General features: G+C 33.5%; 2 long non-coding RNA genes across 3 annotated transcripts; one reads left to right on the top strand and one right to left on the bottom strand.

Annotated features, from left to right (window-relative positions):
- The first annotated feature begins 5,343 nt into the window (after positions 1-5,343).
- LOC112736056 (uncharacterized) lies at positions 5,344-8,969 on the top strand. 2 transcript variants are annotated; one of them, XR_003168713.3, is made up of 5 exons: positions 5,344-5,597; positions 5,706-5,935; positions 6,082-7,281; positions 7,493-7,619; positions 8,215-8,969. It is a non-coding gene; the product is annotated as an uncharacterized lncRNA (long non-coding RNA). The 2 variants fall into 2 exon arrangements; XR_003168712.3 differs by having other exon boundaries at positions 5,347-5,597; positions 7,493-7,784.
- A 120-nt stretch (positions 8,970-9,089) lies between these two features.
- Positions 9,090-11,575, bottom strand: LOC112736071 (uncharacterized). The gene is made up of 3 exons (XR_003168715.3): positions 11,449-11,575; positions 9,547-9,743; positions 9,090-9,457 (listed from the first exon to the last, which is right to left on the bottom strand). It is a non-coding gene; the product is annotated as an uncharacterized lncRNA (long non-coding RNA).
- Between the last annotated feature and the right edge of the window lie 348 nt (positions 11,576-11,923).

Genomic DNA, 11,923 nt, shown 5'->3' with positions numbered 1-11,923 from the left:
TTTTAATATTTTTTTTGTTAGATATATTAGTCTTTTGTCTAAATAAAATAAAATAATAATAGTAGTAAGGTTTAATTATTCTGTTAGTCTTCATAATTTCATAAAATTTTTAATTAGATTCTTATACTTTTTTCTTTTTAATTGGGTCCCTGTACTAATTTTTTTTTAATTAAGTCCCTCTTAGTAGTAATTGACTTAATTTTATAGGGACCCAATTAAAAAAAAGAATTGGTATAGGGACCAAAATAAAAGGAAAAAAAAGTGTAGGGACCCAATTAAAAAAATTTTGCGCAAGGACTCAATTAAAAGGAAAAAAAAGTATAGGGACCTAATTGAAAATTTTGCGAAACTATAGGGACCAAAAAAATAATTAAACCTAATAGTAATTATTATTATTATTAATTACATAATAAATTAATAATATTGCAGCATAATTTTTTATATCTTTTAAAAAAAATAATAAATTTATTCATTAGATTTGTATGTATGTATTTATAATATATATATATATATATATATAATCACTAAATAATAATAATAATAATAATAATAATAATAATAATAATAATAATAATGATAATAATAATAATAATATTCAATAAATTTATTAGAAATTATCCTACAAAAAATTTAAAATTAAAACCATTTGATATTTTTGTATTTAATATAATCAAAAGATGTTCTATTTTAAAAATTATGTTTTATTAAAAAAAATATTTTAATTTAAATTTCAAAACATCATTATTCACCTTACTTGTTTCTAACAAAAAATAGTTTATTAATATTATTATTATTAATTGCATAATATTATTATTAATATTTTTGTATTTTTTGGACAAAAAAAATAATAAATTTATTCATTAAATTTTTATATTTTGTATTTATATTTATAATATATGTAGTCACTAAAGAATAATAATAATAAGGGGTAAGTACGATTTTGGTCCCTAAAGTTTAGTGTCAGAATCGAAATCGTTCCTCTTGTATTTTTGGATTTAAAATCGTCCTTAACGTTTTTTTCGTATTAAAATCGTCCTTTTTAATAAATTTTTTTGTTTTATTCCTAAACTACCCCTACTTTAATAAAACCACCAAACCCTACCCACCACCACAGCGCCGCCAGCAACCTTAATCGCCAGCGAACCACCATGACACCACCTTTCCCCCTCTCCCCTTTCTTCTTCCTCTTCTCTCATCTCTTCTTTGTCCCCTTGCCCCACTCTCCTTTCCTCTGCCACCGAACAGCCGCCGCGCCCCTCACAGTGACGGCGTTGCCACCCAACCTTCGCCACTGCGCCCTTACTAGCGTCCCAACCCGTTACCACCCCCTATCCGAACCCTAACCCAGCCAACCACCCCGCGACCCTCTACCCTCTTCTCCACCTCACGTCTCCTCTCAACGTCGAACCACCATTGCGAACCAACCTCCCCATGGCCGAACCACTGACCTGTAGCCTCCACCATCGACGAGCCATGGTGACCCAACCCAACGCTGCCGCGGCGTCCAGGCCCCTCCTCTTCGTGCGAAGCCCTTTCCCCTTCCCAGATCTTAATTTTTTTCTCTTCTATTTATTCTGTTGGTGTTGGTGTTGGGGGAGAGGAAGGAGAGGAAGTGGAAGAAGCCGGAGAAGAAGAGGAAGAAAATGAAGAGGTTGCTGTTGAATTTGCTGTTAATTTTTTTCTCTTCCGTTTATTCTGATTCTGCTGTTGAATTTTTCTATTTTTGCTGTTAAATTTTGCTGCTGAATTTGCTGCATTTGTTAAATTTTAGTGGTGGTTGCAGTTGCGGTGGTGATGGTGGTGGTGGTGGTGGTGATGAGGGAAAGGGAAGACGGGGAGGGGGAGGGGGGAAGGGGAGATCGGGGGTGGGAGAAAGGGAGGGGGAGGGAGGAAAGGGAGACCGGGAGGCAGGTGGGGGAACGAGAGGGAGAAGGAGAGACCAGTGGGTGGGGGTGGGGGTGAGGGGAAGGGAGGGGGAGGGAGGAAAGGGAGACCGGGAGGGGGTGGGGGAAAGGGAAGGGGGAAAGGGAGACCGGAGGTGGCGGTGGGAGTGAAGGAGGGGGAGGGAGAAAAGGGAGACCAGGAGTGGGTGGGGGAAAGGGAGGGGGGAAGGAGAGACCGGAGGGTGGGGGTGGGGTGAGGGGAAGGGAGGGGGAGGGAGGAAAGGGAGACTGGAGGTGGGGGTGGGGGGAAGGGGAGACCGGAGGGGGAAAGGGAGGGTATTTTTGTCCAAAAAAAATGACGATTTTAATATGAAAAAAAAAACGTTAAGGATTATTTTAAATCCAAAAATACAAGAGGCACGATTTCGATTCTGCCACTAAACTTTAGGGACCAAAATCGTACTTACCCCTAATAATAATAATAATAATAATAATAATAATAATAATAATAATAATAATAATACACTTTTTTTTGTTAGAAACAAGTAAGGTGAATAATGATGTTTTGAAATTTAAATTAAAATATTTTCTTTTAATACAAACATGATTTTTAAAATAGGATATCTTTTGATTATATTAAATACAAAAATATCAAATGGTTTCAACTTCAAATTTTTTGTAGAATAATCTCTAATAATTTTATTGAATATTATTATTATTATTATTATTTAGTGACTATATATGTATATATATCATAAATACATACACAAAAATCTAATGAATAAATTTATTATTATTTTTGTCCAAAAAATACAAAAAATTATGGTACAATATTATTATGCAATTAATAATAATAATCTTTTTTTGGACGGAGGACTGTTATGTCGAATAGAGAAAAACATTGGGGGTTGATCTGTGTATTAATTTTTCTTGGGGACTAAAATGTCCGTTTTTAAAATTCTTGGGGACTGATTTGGGTAATTACTCTGCCGAAAAATTAACTGGAAACTGATTTGTCTGCCGGAGTATAACCTTGAGGATTGATTTGTGTATTAATTTTTTTCAGGGACTAAAATGTCCGCGTTTAAAATCCTTAAGGACTTATTTGGATAATTACTCTAAATTTTTTGAAGTATTTATCCATTTTGGTCTTTAAAAAATTTGGATCAGACACTTTAGCCTCTAATTAAGTATTTATTTGGGTGTCATTATCTTGATAAAAAAAGATATTTTTTTTAGCATATTTGTCAAATTTCTAGTAGAAAACGTAAAAACACTAGAAAAATATAAAAACATCTTTTTTAAGAAACTGTAATTTACATATTTTTTAAAAGATCTTCTTTCCTTAAAAAAATGTTTTTCATATAATAAATAAACAAAAAAGTACTTTTATATTATTATACCCAAACATATAATTGATAGATAAAAAAACCTTTTTACATGAGATACCCAAACATAAAATTACTTTTACTTTTCCATAACATCTCTTAAAAAAAGATAACTCGACAAAAGATCTTTTCTTAGAAGCTCACCCAAACAAGCCCTAAAATTAATTACTCGATTAGTTTTTAACAATTAATTTCCCCAGTCACTTAAGTCCTTGACTCCGTCAATTCTAACAAAAGACAAAATGGTCCTTAACAACTCTAACAGGGAACAAAATGATCCCTCACAACTCTAACAGGGGATAAAATGATCTCTAACATCTTTATTCGAAAATGACACTATTCTTCCCCAATTTTCATTATAGTTCGTATAGCCCTAACATTCACACTCTCATTCTCCACTTTCACATTCTTCTTTTTTGTCTTTTCCTTCCACCTCTTCAGCTCTAAAATCAAGCCATGGTGTAACTACCACGCGTGTCGCACCTACCTCAACAAATCATAGATCATACACTTCCTAAATTTCTGTGGCTAGTATACCCAACTTCTCTGCACTTACCCACCAAAAACATCCACCTCCACATTCTCGATAACAGCATTACAATAAAAAACGTAAATCCGAACCAATTACAATACAATTAGTTCAATTCTAATTTAACCCCAAATCTGAACCAACCCGATCGTAAACACTCTTAAATTTCTAACCTTTTAAGTTTTTGATAAATGCATCCTTATAAAATTTAAATAAAAAAATTACTAACTTTCACAAAAAGAGTGTCTATTTGCTCTCACAAATAAACAGAATTGACTGATGTGATTATAACATTGTCCAGGTATCCATTACAATGCTATGCTAGAAGAAGCCTAAGTTTGCAGAAAAGGTCCTAAACATGAAAATAACGTCGTCATGAATATTAGCCTTAATGACATTTAAATTGGATTGTATAAAGCAGTGTATGCAGTAGTTTATCATAGTTGTTCATGGTGGTGTTGTTTATATTAATGGCCAGTAATAAAAGCTCATTAAACACGAGATAAAGTGGAGGTGAAGGTGACAGACGACAAGAACGCTCGATTGGAATGTGACTCCATGTTCGATGCAAGTTAAAGATGAGAAAGATGATTTTTCCTCAATATTTCTGCTGGGTATATGCCATATTTTATATGTCAAAGACAAACACTAATCCAAACAAGTTTGCAAATTTTCATGTATATGGATGAAGCTGATAGTGTTTTTTACCAACATATTTTTGTTCTGTCTGAATCGGTTTAGATGAAACAACCACTTTGCAAATTTTTTGTGTGGATTGATGACTACATTGAAAGAATTAGGTGTATAGAGCTAATAAAAATATTGAGTGGCAATCAAAGCTTAGATGTTAAAGAATATTTTAAGAAGAAAGAATGAGAGAACAGGATGACTAATCTAGAACAAAGAATTATTTACCTAGTGAAAAAAAAAACAGTAACTTTTGGGTCACAGTTATAGCTTTGATTGTTGTAGTTGTTGGTGTTTGTTTGTTTTGGAGGGAAGAAAACTCTGATTTTTGTGAAGGGGTTAAGGCAATTTATAATAATTTCTCACTTTTAAAAGAATTTTTAATAAAAATTTACAAACTTCGAAACGATGTCATTTTCATGATTAGGGGCTTTTTTGTTCTACAAATTTTAGCCTCCTTTCAGCATGATACCATAACGAATACCTGGACAATATTACAGCCACGTTAGGAATTTAAATTTCGTCAAGAATGTATTTGTCAAAACCTTAAAAAATTAGGCACTTATTTGTCATTTTTTTAAATTCTTTTAAAAGAAGAGATTAAAATATAAGAACTTATATTAAAAATAGTTTATAAATAAATTATTTTATATTTATTTTTTTAGTCATAAAAGTTTTTTTAAGATAGATAACTTCATTTATCACCATTGATTTTATAAATTTTATGAAATGTATGTCCCACTATCTTAATTTAAGAATGATTAACTCCTCACTTTACCAATTTTCTTATTTTAGAAAATCTTAATCCCTAAAAAAGAGTAGTACCATAAGTAAATAAACTCAAAGATAAAAAAGAATCACATTTCAGAATCTAGGGATTGTGAGGGTGTTGAACTTCGGTACATAGCTTTAGTGTAAAGGAGGCTACAATATCCACCAAGAATGGTTCTCCCATAAAAAAACAGTCTATTTCTCCTCTTCCAGATGAGCCAACAAATGATTGCCATTAATTGTATAGCACTAGAGTAGTTTCTCTATTCTAGAGCCATCGCTTCCTCGCATTCTAGTAGCGTAAGAAAGAGTTGTTATAGTCGTCTCCAATTGCTGAAGGTAAGTCACATTTATCCCATACTTCCTTCGGTTTCTCACACAAGAAAATACAGTGGCTGATTGTTTTTTTTTTTTTGTTATGTTGATTGTATCTCTTGCATGTTGAAGGGATCATTGAGATACGGTGGTTTAAGATCAACATCGTTGGGAGTCTTTCATGAAATCCTCTCCAAAGGAAGATTTTGATCTTCACTTGAATCTCTATTTTCCAAAGATCCTTCCACAATGCTCGGTTCCTCGTAATCTCTATGCAAAAATCCAACGGTGGGTGAGGAAAGCTATATGCAGTTTGGTATCCAGTGCTTACCTCATATGAGCCACTTTTATTGAGAGACTATGTAAGTTTATCTTCTCTTCCATTTATCCTTGTATCTAGTATTCTCTGTGTGATCTCTGTTGTGAAAGTGTTGCTAATAAGTACTTTGTTCCATTCAACATTTGGTAAAATTAAATCTCTCACATATATAAATGGTATATTTTGCAGATTGATCACTGTAGATTGAGGGGATGGAATACAGGTATGGGGATGAGGGCCAGGGGTCACCGATGATTTTAATGCTACCTCCCTCACCAACTCACCATAGCAATCCCTTCTCAATAATCTTGCAATCCTCTAGAATACTATGCCAGCCCCAAAAAGGTACCGTTCCTATTTCAACCTTCATTATACTGCCATAGCAAAATATTTACCTTTTAGAACTCTAGACAGTAAAGATTATGACTGAGTAGCAATTTTCTAGCAGTGTTTGGCTAGAAGAACTAGGTTATGAGCACCAAATTCTTTGAAACCTAGCCCCTTCTAATTTTGGTCAACTCATGGTATCTCAGCTGATCCAAGGCATCTTACTCTTTGAATCTTTTTGTCCCCACCAAAATTGAGAGATGATACTATGAATCTCTCTAATGTATATGTCCAAAAATCAGAAACAAGAGAGAGAATAAATCGAAATAGCCTCTCCAATCGCCTTTATTAGAACATGTCTGCCTGCTGAAGAAAGAAGTTTTTTCTTCCAACCCTGAATGTGCCTATATACCTTCTTAATTTCTCCAAAAGTCGTCCTTTTTACCTCTATACTAAATGAAGGTAGCCCCAAGTATTTGTCTTGTGCTACTATTTGTCCAATATATTTAGTTTATCTGCCAAGAGAGTTCAAGCAAGTAGTTGGAGGTATTATGAGTTAATAGTCAAAATCATTCCTGAAAGATACCCGGTCTCCATTTTGGTCCCTGAAAGATAAAATTAATCAAAAGCATCCCCGAAAGATACCGACGTTGGTGGAGTTCATCCTTCCGTCATCTCAGTTGTTGAGGTGTGTAACGTTTGTTGAGCTGGAACATTAAGTTACAACATGACACACACCAAAACGACGTAGCATCAATCTCCCACCCCCCAAAACCATGAAACGACGTCGTTTGTGGTCCAGAGTGGGATTTTCAAATGTTTCTCCCCCATCATCTCCTCTCATAACAACCCTCTTCAACTTTCGCTCCAAAATCCCTCATCTCTTGTCTACTCTGTGACTCTTTGCCCTTAGACACTTGCCTATGATCAGAACCTCCTTGTTTACTTGACGATCTTTGTGCGCATCGACATTTGTGGAGGAGTTGGCGCTACTAGAGTGGAAAGTTAAAGGAGCTCGCGGAGAACTTACGCGATTGGAGGAAGGAACAGTAACTGCCATAGGTAAAGATTTAATTTTTTTGTCAGTTTTTGTTAATTTTGCAGTATTGGTGTCTGTTGCTTTATGTTGACGTAGTTGTAAGAACCATTTAGTTAGACTAGAGTTTAGCTTACTATGAGTATATTGTTTGTTATGTGTTTACATGCAGTTGTTACTCTAAGGTTGTTTCATATTTTGTTGTTGATTAACGTTATTTGATTTTTGCTTTTGTAGATGGAGGGTTCTCCTATAGCATTTTTGTTTAGAAAGGGCACATGGGGCTCGCACTTGGCAAAGTCCAGTGAGGGTATATGTAGTTGGTTTACCCTCCTTACTATTGTGCCAAAGCTGAATTCCTAAGGTGACATTGTCAGCTAACGTAAATCCTCAAAAGTGCATATTGCTGAGTTTTTTCCATGTTGGTCCCTTGAAGCTCTAGCCAAAGTTTGAGATAGGTTAGAGACGAAGCATGTATAGTGTCTATTAGGCATCTTTGGTTTGTCTTTCATTCCGAGCCAGCTCCCAGGTAATGAATCATGGTAATAGCAATGATATGAGTTATGTTATTCCCATTTTGATCCTAAATAGAACTTTGATCGCTAAGTGCCTTCTATAACTTTGGGCCAGAGAACTAGCATTGCTAGCTTTGTTGTATGGTTTAGTGATAAACATCAAGTCCCCTTCCTTTTTTCTTTTCCTTTTTTTCATCGGGGTCTGAGATTAATCTTATATTCTGTATTTGTAGTGTCCTTATAATATAATTAGCATGACAATTTACATAGACTAGCTTTTCAGACATTTATGGTAAACAAGAAAATTGTAACCCAAGGAAGAAGCTGCACGAGAAACAACTTTTTCAATTTTGTTTTCTCTTTTGCTACATTTTAGAGTCTCAAATGTATCAGCATATTCAATAATAATATAGTTTTTCTTTGTATTGAACCAATTTTGATCAGGTCATATATATCTATTGTGAGACATAAATCTTTGGCGGCTTTGTACTCATATTAAGAGCATCTTTTATCAAATTATACAACTTTAGAAGACACAATCATATTGTGCAAAGAAGAAACAAGTGAATGATGAAGAACAAGCTAGGCAAATGCAACTGCAACTTGCACTTATTAAAGAGTCTACTTCCCCTACAAATGAAACAAACACCAACAATGATGTTCAATCCCTTTCTCTACCTCCTCCACTAGTCCAGCCACAACCTAAGGTGACAATCAACCAACCAAAAGGCTCCCCACCAATACAAGATACCTAACCGCAAAGAGAGGAAGGTCACCTAAATTGCATGTCATTAAACGCAAGGCAAGATTGAATGCCTCCACCAAATCACCTGTGACCATATCTACTGAAACACTGAAAAGAACAAGTTTCGCAACTACTAAGAAGATGCAAAGCTTCATGACATTTGTGCCAACTCCAGGCTTCAAGCATTCAAGAAAGAAAGATTAAGAACTTTAATTAGGAAATGTGTTTTGTATGTCGTTGTTATTAGCTTTTTGGGAACATGGCTGTGTAAACAATTTAATTGTGTTATCAGGATATTTTAGTTAGGTTTATTATGTTGTTTTGTTTAGGTGAGCAATGCTACGAAACCTTTGTTTTGATTTGCTCTGTTAAATTGTGGATCCTTGATTACCCACGTGGTATATCTACTAAGATAATAATAATATGATATGATTATGATGTTTGTTATGGATTATATCAATGACTATGTCTATTGTGATGTAGCTTTTTGGTGAATTTATATTTGAGTTACAAACATCACCATATTGTATTTTTAATGAAATCCATCATGCTCAAAGGACAAGTTTATGTTGACTTAAACACAATCAACCTGGAACACCTAATTTCATTCATAAGTCACATCATCATTACATATCAAGTAATTCAATCTCAAAACTCTAACAACACGCCAAAAGCACAACAACATCACTCCATCTGTAGTTTTACTTGGAGATACATGTGAACAAAAGTGATGCACAAATTACAGAAGCCACAATCATTGCAACTGAGATGTACATTATTAGCATCTTTATTGCTCTAACTTTACCCTCCAAGCTACCCACTCTCTATGACACATTCAATCTCCATTCATCATAGTCACTGCCAACCTCTACATCAGTTTCTGCCCCTGCTTCATACCCATCATCATCAACCCCGCCTAAAGAACTTGCAGTGCCTTCCCTTCTGAATATTTTCAAAAAAAATATCAATTTCAACTGCCCAACAAAATAGACATAGAAAAATAGAAATAAAATTAATTAACCCTAACTCACAGGGTATCTTGCACAAGTGTGGAACAACCTATCTAGATTCTCTCTTGTACCATATTTCTTGATCGTTGTCTTCAACTTGCAAAAGCATGTCTGATCCTTGATCTTCCTCCTCCGTCGCATAGAAGAGTTGGAACCATGGCTACCAAGAGACTGAGATGGCAAGTCACTGCCGTGACTTCCATTCATCATGACAGTGACTGAACAAATATACAGGGTCATGTACCAGGAGAATCACACACATTTATGCTTTAGATTGGGATTAAAGTTGTAACATTAGGACTAATTTGAGCTAAATAAACAAACTTATCTGCTCAGCATTAACGTTAACCACGCTGGAGTATGCCATGCTGTAACTTAACGTTCCAGCTTAGCAAACGTTACACATCTCAGTAACTAAGATGATGGAAGGACAAACTCCACCAATGTCGGTATCTTTTGGGGACACTTTTGATTAATTTTATTTTTCAGGGACCAAAATGGAGATCGGTATATCTTTCAGGGACGATTTTGACTATTAACTTGAGGTATTATTGCTAAAGAAAAGAACATATTTATGTAAATTAACTTTTTCATGCCTTCATATGTAGCTAGCTCATAGCTGTCCTCTGAGATCTTACAGAAAAGAATAAAGTCATCCGTAAGAATAAATAATTAACTGTAGGACACTTTTGGTTGATATAGATACTTTGAATGAGACCGTTTTACTCTATCTTATTTGGTAAAAAGGATAAATCTTTTACACACAAAAAAAGATAAGATGATAGAGATTTTTTTTCGAATATCTCTATTTAGTTTGAAAAAGGCAAAAAGTTGACCTTCAAAGAAACTATAATTACTACTTTCTTTTTATAATTGATCCACCTCGAATCAAACCCTAATTTCTCTCACATAAATCATAAAAAGTAAAATGTTTATTTTAACAAAAAAAAATTTATTACAAAAGAAGTCATTTTTTTATTTTATCAGAACTACTTTAATTAATTTTTAAAAAAATTATAAATTAATCTTAAAAATTATACCAAATATTAATATTTGTAACTTTTTATAAGTTAAATATTAAGAAAAGTCACTTATAAACATATTCAAAAAGGCCATGCTCTGTTTTTCTATTGATCTTATTTTCTTTCTCTACTCCATCTCTTGCTGACTTCGCATTGTATAACACTATAAGTTTTTTTCTTTTTGGGCGGGGTCGGATTGAAAAACCAAACCAAACCAAGGCCCAAGTCTAGAATAACAAAACATAATTTCTAATTCTATCTCTCTAACTACCCGATTAAATTCCTTTCCCTCCCGCTACAAGTCTACAACCAAAACAAAAAGGACATCGTGTCTTTAGGCGTTTTTTTTAGCATGATTCGGCCCAAAATCTTAAGCAGACTTTGTAGACTTTATTTTAGTTAAATTTAGCGTGCTAATTTAATTTAATTACAAAGTGGCGTGTGCATAACTATAAAGTGTAAAATCTTAAGCAGATTTTGTAGATCTTTTTTAGCATGATCCGGCTCAAAATCTTAAGCAAATTTCACAGGTTTTATTTTAATTAGATTTAGCGTGCTAATTTAATTTAATTACAAAATAGCGTATGTATAACTATAAAGTGTAAAATTTTAAACAAATTTTGCAGGTTTTTTTTTTTTATCATGATCCGCCCCAAAATCTTAAGGAAAATTTGCAAGCTTTATTTTAGTTAAATTTAGCGTGCTAATTTAATTTAATTGCAAAGTAGCGCGTGCATAATTATAAAGTGTAAACACACATAATAACTGAAATATTTGTTGGTTCTTAAATGTATGGAGATACAAATACAAATTGTATCTAAATATGTTTAAGAAATAATTTCTTTCGGATAGAAGTGGTATAAATAGTTAAAGGTGGAGCAAAGTAACTCACAACACTTACGTAGTTCATTCCTCCCTGAGATAGATGGCAACTCCGTCGCAAAACGACGTCGCTTACTTCAAGCGAATGACCGGCGCACCCGAGTCTCTTGCACTCCAAAGGATAGAGGTAATCTCTTTTTTCTATCATTATAATTATGATATTTTTCTTTTTCTTTTAACAACTTTGATTGATGCTATTAGGAATCGGGAGGAAACGTGAATGAAGCTATTAATGCTCATTTCCGGCAATATAATAATAGTACGTATCTATAATTTTTTTGGTAAAGTAGATTTTTTATTTTTGAAGTTTGTCAAAAATAAAAAAAATATTTTTAAATTTTATTTTATTTTAATTTTATCTTATAAATTTTCGATGTGTATTAAATATATTTTTAGTAGCTAAATTTTTTAAAATTTTATGATTAATTCAGTAATAATATATGATAACTATCTCTGATTTATTCGTTGATAATAATTTTTGTAAAATTATTGCT

This window comes from Arachis hypogaea, chromosome 2 (assembly GCF_003086295.3).
Source record: "Arachis hypogaea cultivar Tifrunner chromosome 2, arahy.Tifrunner.gnm2.J5K5, whole genome shotgun sequence".
Classification (NCBI taxonomy): Eukaryota; Viridiplantae; Streptophyta; class Magnoliopsida; order Fabales; family Fabaceae; genus Arachis; species Arachis hypogaea.
Note: the sequence above shows the minus strand (reverse complement) of the source record. Positions and strands in the feature narration are given on the sequence as shown.